The sequence below is a fragment of the Mustela lutreola genome, chromosome 2 (genome assembly GCF_030435805.1).
Source record: "Mustela lutreola isolate mMusLut2 chromosome 2, mMusLut2.pri, whole genome shotgun sequence".
Taxonomy (NCBI): domain Eukaryota; kingdom Metazoa; phylum Chordata; class Mammalia; order Carnivora; family Mustelidae; genus Mustela; species Mustela lutreola.
The window spans coordinates 156,764,681-156,775,548 of NC_081291.1; positions in this window are offsets into that span (position 1 = coordinate 156,764,681).

Consider the following 10,868-nt stretch of genomic DNA (forward strand, 5'->3'; position numbering starts at 1 on the left):
ACCTAGGTGCCCCCAAAAAGGAAGGCAATTCTGACCAATGGTCCACCATAGCTTGACCTTGAGGGTATTATCCTATGTGAAATAAGCCAGTCACAAAATGATAAATACCATATGCTTCTACTTTCATGAGGTGCCTAGAGAGCCTAAGATTCTTACAGACTGGACAGTAATTTGTTTTTGACTGTGCACTACACAGAAGAACACAGAAGGCACTAAATGAATGTTTGATGAACGATGACTGAATGAATGAACAAATGAGCAAATGGATGAGATGGCCTATTCAGAGAAGCTGCTAACAAATGAGCTCAGAATTCTGAATCTAAAACCCACAAGGGAAACCAGAGCAGACCACATAACCATACTGGGCTGAGCCCCGGCTTTGCAGAAAGCTTAGGTGCAGGGAAAAGGCCCCATCTCAGAAGCCAGATGAGGAAGGAGAAAGGGAAGGAGGCAGGGCCTGGGGGTTTGCAATCCTCTCCCTGGGCTGGGGCTGTGTATGTCACAAGCAGCTCATTTTTGGCAGAGATAGCCAGGAGAGCAAAAGTTCATGGGTTGGGAACTATTGTCTTGTAGTGGGCTAGACGGAAACCTCTTCAATTTTTGGTGGGTTATTGCAGAAGCAACAAAACTTTGATTTCAAAGTCCCAAGTTTTTTCATTTTTGCCATTACAATCTAATCTCCAGGCAGGCATATCAGTCTATGACTACACATGAAGTCCTATTAACATCATTAACTCAAAGTTCTTGATCTTGCATCCACCTTCCATTTGCCCAAGTAATTCAACTTCTCCCCAATTATTTATTTCCAAGAGTGCCAAAGGGGTCAGTGAGACTCACCATTAGTAGAGTGGAGGTTGCTGGGTTTGTTATGTTTTTCCTTTCCTGCCCTAACTTCCTTTTGTCACTGTGTCTATCCAGGAAGTAGCTTGAGAGACTTTCGCCACTTTATGGTGCCTGCTGTGCAATGTTAAGGCCCAAGCCAAGAACATTGTCCTTCAGAGCTCCCAAAATGCTTCCGGTGTCCATGTAGCTGGTAAGGATGGCCACCTCCCCAGCTAGGACCCGAAGTAGCATTGCTTGGATTCAGAACCAGTCTTTCTTTCTTTCTTTTTTTTTTTTTTTTTAAGATTTTATTTATTTATTTGACAGAGAGAGACACAGCAAGAGAGGGAACACAAGCAAGGAGAGTGGGAGAGGGAGAAGCAGGCTTCCCAAGGAGCAGGGAGGCCAATGCAGGACTCCATGCCAGGACCCTGGGATCATGACTTTAGCTGAAGGTAGACACTTAACCGACTGAGCCACCCAGGTGCCCTTGGATTCAGAATCTCTTGTTAAAATCAATTCTTAGGGGCGCCTGGGTGGCTCAGTGGGTTAAGCCACTGCCTTCGGCTCAGGTCATGATCTCAGAGTCCTGGGATCGAGCCCCACATCGGGCTCTCTGCTCAGCAGGGAGCCTGCTTCCTCCTCTCTCTCTCTGCCTGCCTCTCTGCCTGCTTGTGATCTCTGTCTGTCAAATAAATAAATAAAATCTTAAAAAAAAAAATCAATTCTTAGCTCTGGTTCTCATAAATTTCCATTGGGCCTCCGACTAATCTAAGATGCTGGTTGGAATAAAGAAGAGAGTTTTATATTATGGTTAACTCAATGGATATAAAGTCAGTAGAGCTATGTATTGCCTTTCTGGCCACCCTGGCAGCTAGGGGTTGGTTACATGACCCCAGTAAGACATGAGAGGGTGTCCTCTTTGTGCTTCCAGAAGGCTTTTGCTTTTCTCCGTACAAGGATAAGTGAGCCTGTTGCCACACCTTCTCCTTGTGGCTCTCTGCCTTCTTTTTTCATTGAACAGGGACACAATGCCCGGAAATGCAGCCGCTGTCTTGTGACTATGACAAAAAGACCGAGAGAATTCTTATCCCTGAAATCTTTGAGCCTCTCCACCAGCTTTGAACTGCATTCCTCCAGGCTCCTTGTGAAAGAAAAAAAAAAAAAAAATGGTCGCCTATTTTTTTAAGGAACCATTTGTCAGTTAGTGAAGCCAAAGGCGTGATCTTAGCTGTGACAAGTCTGACTTTTGCACATTATGTGCTGATAATATGAACCCATCTTCTTATAGTCCAACTTATTCACTCATAAATCACCTGATGGACACTGCTCATCACTTGTCGGCCCTACATGCCATTTGCTGCTACCAGAGGAAGGAGTCGGGTCTCCACCTAAGTGGTGGGGTTATTTAAAGGTAGTTACTTTGGGTGGCATTTTTATTGGACCAGGCCTGGTGGCAATCTCCCTCTGGCACGTGTCCTATCTCTGAGTTCTTTTTCTTCTTCTTCTTCTTTTTTTTGAGATTTTATTTATTTATTTGACACAGAGAAACAGAGAGTACAAGCAGGGGGAGCAACAGGCAGACAGAGAGGGAGAAGCAGTTTCTCTGGTGAGCAGGGAGCCTGATGCAGGGCTCAATCCCAGGACCCTGGGATCATGCGCCAAGCCAAAGGCAGCTGATTAACTGATTGAACCACCCAGGTGTCCCTAATTTTATGTATTTTATATTGAGAATTAAAATATGTATTAAGGCTTTTCATGAATTTTGTAGAAACCCCCAAATACTCAACTTTATTTTTCCATAGAGTCTGGCGTTCTTCAATAGGAATTTTCTTAACTTACAGGTTTTTAGGAACCCCAAATCTATGATTTGGTTAATATTACTGTATGTATTCGGTGCTGGTCAAGAATTAATATTACAAACTTTAAAAAAATGTTTAAAATGGCAAAAAGAATTCATATCTGTGAAGAGAAGATGTTGGGGAAAAACTGCCCTTTCCTCTACCTTTCTGCATCAGGTTTTCTCACCTGTGGTACTATTGACCTTTTGGCTGGGACCATTCTTCACCATCGGGGACTGTCCTGTGCATTGTAGGATGTTTGGCATCATGTCTGGCCAACTGCATCCCCAGTTGTGATCATCAAAGATGTTTCCAGACTTTGCTGAATGGCATCTGGGCGGCACCATCTGCCCAGGTGAGAACCCCTGCTCTGTACAACTACACTGCTGTCCGATGGCAGGCTCACATGTCTGTAAGCTTGTCAAAACTGCCCACCTTGTGGATGGGGCTCAAATAGAGCAAATCCTGAGAGGAATTCTACTTCTAATCTCAAGGAATATGAAAAAGGATGCAGTCCAGAGCAGCTCTTACCAAAACCCCTTTATTCTTCTCTAATATCCAACCATTCCATTCCTCACCATTTTTCTCCCAAATAGTGTGCTCTCCCACCCTCCCCTGCTCTCTCTCCATCTCCCTCTCCTGCACAATGCATCCTAACACATCCATGCTCCACCACTCTCCATGGCCTCTTGCAAGAGGAGTTTGCCTTTTATTTTTCCTCCTTGCATTCTACCCGTGTGGCTTATACCATCTCTAGTCTCCCTTCCATCCCCCTGATTCTGCAGTGAAAGTCCCAAAGATCTGGTCTGGACCCTCCAAGCTCTTCTCCACAGTTGGGTGTGGGCGGATGGGAGGAACTGAGCAGCGAAGCGGCACCAAATTTAGCAACGGGGCGGAGGACGGGAAAAGCTGGCAACACTCATATGTGTGAAGGGTTGCAGATTTTTTTCACCCTCCTCACAAATGTGCAAAGAAGATGCAGCATTTTCATTTCTCTAAAATAGTTCTTGTCTTCCTTATGAGCCTGCAACCACTGAAGAGAGAGAAGAATCTTCTGGCACACAATTTAAACAGACATATTAGGTAAATGGTCCTTCTCTTGACGTAAAAACGTGCTTAGTCTCTTCAGTATCAGCATCCTTCTTTACTGGCTTTTCAAGACACTGTCTGGATTTTTGGTGGAGTTGTGGCTAATAGACCCTGCAGGGACAGAAAAAAGATGGGATCCTCAGTCCTATGACTCAGCCTCTGCTCTGGCTGCTGCTGCAGACCCCACATCCTCCATCTGGCTCCTGCCTAGGGTGTCCACCCCCAGCCTTAACCGCTGATTCACCTTTTCCTTGGCCTCTGTGTGGAGGCCTATTGTCTCTCAACTCAGTGACTTTCCAGGCCTCTTTTCTGGGGCAGATGGGAACTCCTTGGTCCAATTTATGCCATACTGGTCCTGGAGACACCCCAGGAAATTATATCCTACTTCACTCCCTGCCGAATCACGCTGAGGTCAATGCTAAGCCAGCCACTCCCAGGGTGGTGTCAGCCAACCTGGAAGGCCAGGCCCTCCAGAGTTCCAAAGATGAAGTCTTCAGAAACCCTCCACCTTTCCTCCACCTACTTCACAAACCTTGTCTTGGGTGGAATCAAAATAAGGGAGATTAGGCTCACCTCTGAGGCCTTGGCTACCACGGTCTCCCTTTTTTCCTAGATAGTCCCCTAGAACTGATAGGGTGGGTGTTTCTCTTTCTCTTCCTGTTTACTCCAGGACTTCCCTCATAAAACTCTATGATCAGTTTGGCTTTTGGTATGTTAACAAGAGAGAGAAGAGAATCTAGAACATTGTTTCTCTTTTACAAACTCTAGCTTTTAAGATGACGAAAATCTCAAAAATCTTATTTGGAAGCTGATACTTACCTTTTCCTTTCTTTTTTTCTTTTTCTTAAAATTCCTCCTGCAACAATCCTAAGCCTCCCTAAGGCAACTGGAAACCTCCGGAAGTATGGAGGTAGAGAGAGGTCAACAGAAGGATATACAAGAGAAAGCAGCATATTTGGGTACTTTAAAACTCTATTAGCACCATTATATACATTAATAATTTTTCCTACCACGTGTCATGTTCTAATGTGGTCGTTCCATTGAGGCCTACAAGGCTGAGACCACAGCCCTGTGGGTAGACCGCGTCTGTCCAGTGAATGGCTGGAAGAAGACCTAGGTCCTCAGAGAGGAAACCAGAATTCTGAGGGCAAATCTTAACAGAGAGGAGAAAGGGCTCTTTGCTATCTGCAGTGTCTCTTGGCCTGAACTCACAGGGCCCTCAGGCCTAAGACAGTCCTCCCATTTTCTCTCACATGGAGTCAGGCCAGGCCTTGCAAAGGGAGACTTCTTTTTTTTTTTTTTTTTTAAAGATTTTATTTATTTATTTGACAGAGAGAGATCACAAGTAGGCAGAGAGAGAGGAAGGGAAGCAGGCTCCCTGCTGAGCAGAGAGCCCGATGCGGGACTCGATCCCAGGACCCTGAGATCATGACCTGAGCCGAAGGCAGTGGCTTAACCCACTGAGCCACTCAGGCGCCGGCAAAGGGAGACTTCTTTGTAGGGTTGTGTTTCTCCGACTCTACAGTCAAAAGATAATAAAATAAAAATAAAAATAAAATTTAAAAAGATAATAAAATAAAAAAATAATAAAATGTTTTTAATGTGAGGACCAATGTAGGGTTATCGGTTTTCTATTTTGCCTAACAAAATGTTAGGAACAAGCCACTATTTATGTCATCAATGTTCATTTTTTTATTTTTATTTTTTTAAAGATTTTATTTATTTATTTGACACAGAGAGAGAGAGAGAGAGAGAGACAGTGAGAGAGGGAACACAAGCAGGGGGAGTGGGAGAGGGCAAAAGAGTTTTCCTGCTAAACAAGGAGCCTGATATGAGGCCTGAACCCAGGACCTCGGGATCATGACCTGAGCTAAAAGCAGATGCTTAACTACTGAGCCACCCAGGCACCACATCAATGTTTTTTTTTGTTTTGTTTCTGTTTGTTTGTTTTTTATTTTTTTTTAAAGATTGTATTTATTTATTTGACAGAGAGAGATTACAAGTAGGCAGAGAGAGAGAGGAGGAAGCAGGCTCCCTGCTGAGCAGAGAGCCCGATGCGGGACTCGATCCCAGGACCCTGGGATCATGACCTGAGCCGAAGGCAGCGGCTTAACCCACTGAGCCACCCAGGCGCCCTGTTTGTTTTTTACAAAGGTTTTTAATACCTAAAAAGTTGGTGATTTTAAGGAAGGCATCATTTATTGACAAGAGAGGAAGCCACTGCAGGGCCTGGAATGGCATGGAGGAAAAGTGTGGAACAGAGGCAGGAAAGAGAGATATGCAATGTGTAATCCAGGGATGGTAGTTATACTTCCTTGCCCACTGGATTTGTACCAGGACCACTGGGGAGTGGGACTCAGGAATTTACAGCATGTCATGGAGATCCTTGAGTAACAGAGTGAGAAAGACTAATGTCAGCTTTGAGAGAGCTAGAGTTTCTGACTGCTTCAGGAGAAGGGAACTGGCATCAAGAAAACCATATTTGGGAAACTGAAGTTATAGGTTATAAGCAGCCTCTGATGAAAATCGCTGCATTTTGAGGATGAGGGACTAGAGGACAGAAAGAGATTTTGGAGAGAAAGGATGGAACCCATCCCATACTCCGGCTTAAGTGTAACATTTCATGAGAGTGTAATGGGGCACCTCTTCTCTGTCTGTTGGTTATTGTCTGTTGATTACCACAGCAAGGGTGATTTTCAGAGGGTCACAGATATGCCCCATAACTTAATAGATATGCACAGGGTAGCTTTCTCACATTTTAGACAATTCCTGTCTTATTCTGTACAGAGCTTAGTTCCTAACGATGCACTCTTTCTGCCTTGATTCATCTCGTCCTAACGTCTGTATCTTTATATGGCTTGTACTTTTCCTTTGGATCACTCTGTAAGAAATCATTAATATCAGCATTTCAGTAATGTCTGTTCGTTCGCGAGATCATAATACCCAAAAGAAGAGGGTCCACGTATCTCCTTCCTATTATATCTCTAGCGCCGAACTTGGGGCCCAACCTATGATAGGCACCCAGTAAATATTTACTGAGTAAATGAGTGAATGCGTACATGAATTTACCTCTAGGAAGAATGATTAGAATCATCCTCGTCAAGTACACTTTACTAAGTGCCTCTTTGTGTGGGCTCCTGGGTTCTGTTTTTTGAGGGTGAGGTTCTCGAAGGCCACAATCAAACACAGCCGAGGACTGGATCCCGTGATATCAGCTCCAGGAAGTGGTCTAGGCGGTTGGGGCGGCCTTCTTTCCCCAGCTCGCGGTCCCGAGGCAGAACGCTGGTGCAGCGCCACCTGTTGGGGGAACACAGAACATCCAGCTTTTACCCAAGTTACGCTCTTTTCAAGCAAACATCTGGTCGTCCTACCTAGCTTGGGCTGATCCGGGATCCTTTCAGGCATTTTACGATTTTTTGCCTTTTTAAATTTGGCTTCATTTCATCAGCCAAACTTATTGTTTTCTTACCTCTTCTCTCTTAAATAGTAGCCGTGTTTAATCCCACTCTCTACACTTCAGATAAAGAAATCTTCTGTAATAAACTGTAGTCAAATATTTATTACACAAGTGCAGTCGGGAATGGAGCAATTAATAAAATCACCTTGTGTGCTACGCATGAGTCATTCACAGACACAAATATTTGTGATAGAAAGTACATTAGACAGTGATGGTGTGGCAACACTTTCATTGATAGATTACTGGACAGAAATTTCAAGAACATGCAATACCTCAGTCATTATTGTAAACATCTGTTATTATGCTGGAAAAGAATGACATATGGTTAACAGATCCTGGCCAAAGATGTTACTAATTATGCTTCATAGGGACACATGTTTTTTAAACACTGTATGTCAAACGCATATGGCCTCTTTGTCCATTTTAGGAGAAATACTTATTGACTCAAATGATGTTGAGTAGCCCTGGTCTCTTGTCAGTGACTTTATTTTGCCAGTTTTAAAGTGGAGTTGTCAGCTTGTGTCAATCTACTTGTGGACAGATTCCCAAACTTTTTTAAAGTTCTATGTTTTAGGGGCGCCTGGGTGGCTCAGTGGGTTAAAGCCTCTGCCTTTGGCTCAGGTCATGGTCTCAGGGTCCTGGGATCGAGTCCCACATTGAGCTCTCTTTTCAGCGGGGAGCCTGCTTCCCCCCTCCACTCTCTGCCGCCTCTCTGCCTACTTGTGATCTCTGTCTGTCAAATAAATAAATAAAATCTTTTTAAAAAAATAAAAAAGTTCTGTGTTTTGGTATTCGATATTTTGTCTTTTCTTTCCTGTCTCCTGGTTCTGTATCAGAAATGGAACTTCTATATGATCCTTTTATTTGGAGAGATGGGAAGGGGTGCATGTTTTCGTCTTGTTGATTCTAGGAAATATTTACATACAAGAGATCTGTGCCATTGGGTGTCTATATGTGCTGTACTAATATTTCCATGGTGTGTGTGTGTGTTGTCTCGTCTGTAGTATTTTTATCACATAGAAACTGTCAATATTTATGGATCCATCCTCAATATCATTCTTTGTGATAATTGTTGTCATCATTTGGGGGCTGAAATATCTTTTCTGTTTAAATATCCGATAAAGGGGGCGCCTGGGTGGCTCAGTGGGTTAAGGCCTCTGCTTTCGGCTCAGGTCATGATCCCAGGGTTCTGGGATCAAGCCCCACATCGGGCTCTCTGCTCAGCGGGGAGCCTGCTTCCTCCTCTCTCTCTGCCTCTCTGCCTACTTGTGATCTCTGTCAAGTAAATAAATAAAATCTTTTAAAAAAATTAAAAAAAAATAAATATCCGATAAAGGTACAATTTTTTTTTATTTTAGTATTATTGAAATTTACTTTAGCATATGGTTGGAACCAAACTTCACATTTCCCCCAGATAGGCAATAATCTCAATACCATTTGTGTAATAGACCATTTACTTTTCATTGGTTTGTTGTCCTTCTTTTGTTGTAAACTACAGAATCTTATATGTAATTACCAATTTTATGACTTTCATTTCTATTCCCTTTTTTATTTTTAATTTTTTTTTCTTTGAGAGAGAGAGAGAGAATGCATACAGTGGGGAGGGGCAGAGAGAGAGGGAGAAAGAATCTTAAGCAGGTCCCACATTCAATGCAGAGCCCAACACAAGACTTGATTTCACAACCCTGAGTTCATAATCTGAGTCGAAATCAAGAGTGGTGTGCCCAACTGACTGAGCCATCCAGGCACCCTACATTTCTGTTCCTTTAAACATCCTGTCAATTACTATGGCAATACCACATATATTTGACCACAATAACTATTTAATAAATTTTAATATCGTAGACTCCCTCATTACTATTCCCTATGAAATTTTTCTTACCTATTCCTCTTTGTTTTTTCTTCCAGATGAACTGTTAGAATCATCTAGCCATTTCTCAAAATACAATGAATAGAATTTTGATTTACCCCCTTATATCTTACTCAACAAGTATTTATTAAGAATTGATATAGAGGTGGGGTGTCTGGGTGTCTCAGTTGATTAAGCGGCTGCCTTTGGGTCAGGTCATGATCCCAGGGTCCTGGGATTGAGCCCTGCATCAGGCTCCCTATTTCTCCCTCTCCCTGCCGTTCTGCCTGCTTGTGATATCTCTCTATCTCTCTTTCAGATAAATAAATAAAAACTTTAAAAATAAATAAATTTATCCCCTTCAAAAAAAAAGAATTGATATAGAGGAGCCAATCAATGTTGACCAAATAATAATGACAGTAGATTTATAAGTCTGTTTCCTTATATTGCAAAGCACTTTAATGTTCTAAAGGGTATCTCCTGTAATACTGTTCATCAAGAAGTTTCAAAATTCTTGAAAACAAGACAATTAAGGCGGGTACTAGAGAGGGGAATAAAATCTCTTCAATGTAAACTAGGAGGAGAACAGGTTGGTTGAGTATAAATAGGATTCAGAATCTCTTTAATTCAAATCACAAAATTCAAAATTATGTAAGAGATTAAGGCAAAAATTGGGGAAAGGAATTCATAGACTTAAACAGTTGCATACTCTAAAAGGAGACTCAGAGTATTAACAGGTGCTGAGTCAGCATCTCAGTGGAAGGCATCTCGGGTCCTGGGTTCATCATCCCATTTGAGACGACAGCTCTGCAACTCTGATTGGATAAACTGCCTGTGCAGGAAGATAGAGAGAAGTTTGGGCATAATAAATTAAATCATTCCCACCAACAGTTTATACTATTGGACACTAGAGTTAAATATAAGTGGTTGTATAGGGGCATCTGGGAGGCTCAGTCAGTTAAGCATCTGCCTTCGGCTCAGGTCCTGGGATTGAGTCCTGCATTGGGCTCCCTGCTCAGCAAGTAGTCTGCTTCTCCCTTTCCCTCTGAGCTCTCCCTCCCTTTCTTTCAAATAAATAAATAAAATCTTAAAGAAAATATAAGCTGTATAATCATCATTATAGTATATGTTTGTTATTTATTCTATTGGCTAAATTAAAAGAGATTTTAATTAGAAACTCAGATAACATAATTAAGTTTGTAAACAGAATTTGAAAGTTAAGTGAATTTAATTTACTACATCAGTAAGTTTTATTTAATGTATTTATTACTTTTTGGTGGATTTAGCAAGTTTTTTTCTAGCAAATTATTTTTTATTCATTTTTTAAAGTTTTATTTTAATTCCAATTAATTAACACACAGTGTTATTTCAGTTTCAGGTGAACAATGTAGTGATTCAACACTTCCATACCTCACCTGCTGATTACAACTGCACTCCCTAATCCTTATCACCTGTTTCACCTATCCCGAGCCACCAACCTCTTTCTGGTAACCATCAGTTTGTTCTCCATAATTGAGTCTGTTTCTCGATTTCTCTCTTTTTCCCCCTTTGCTCATTTGTTTTGTTTCTTAACTTCCACATGTGAATGAAATTATATGGTATTTGCCTTTCTCTGACTTATTTCACTTAGCAAAATAGTCTCTAGCTCCACCCATGTGATTGCAAATGGCAAGATTTCATTCTTTTTCATGGCTGAATAATGTTCCATTGTATATATCTCCCACATCATCTTTATCCAGTCATCAACTGATGGACACTCTGAATGATTCCATATCTTGGGTACTGTAAATCATGCTGCTATAAACACAGG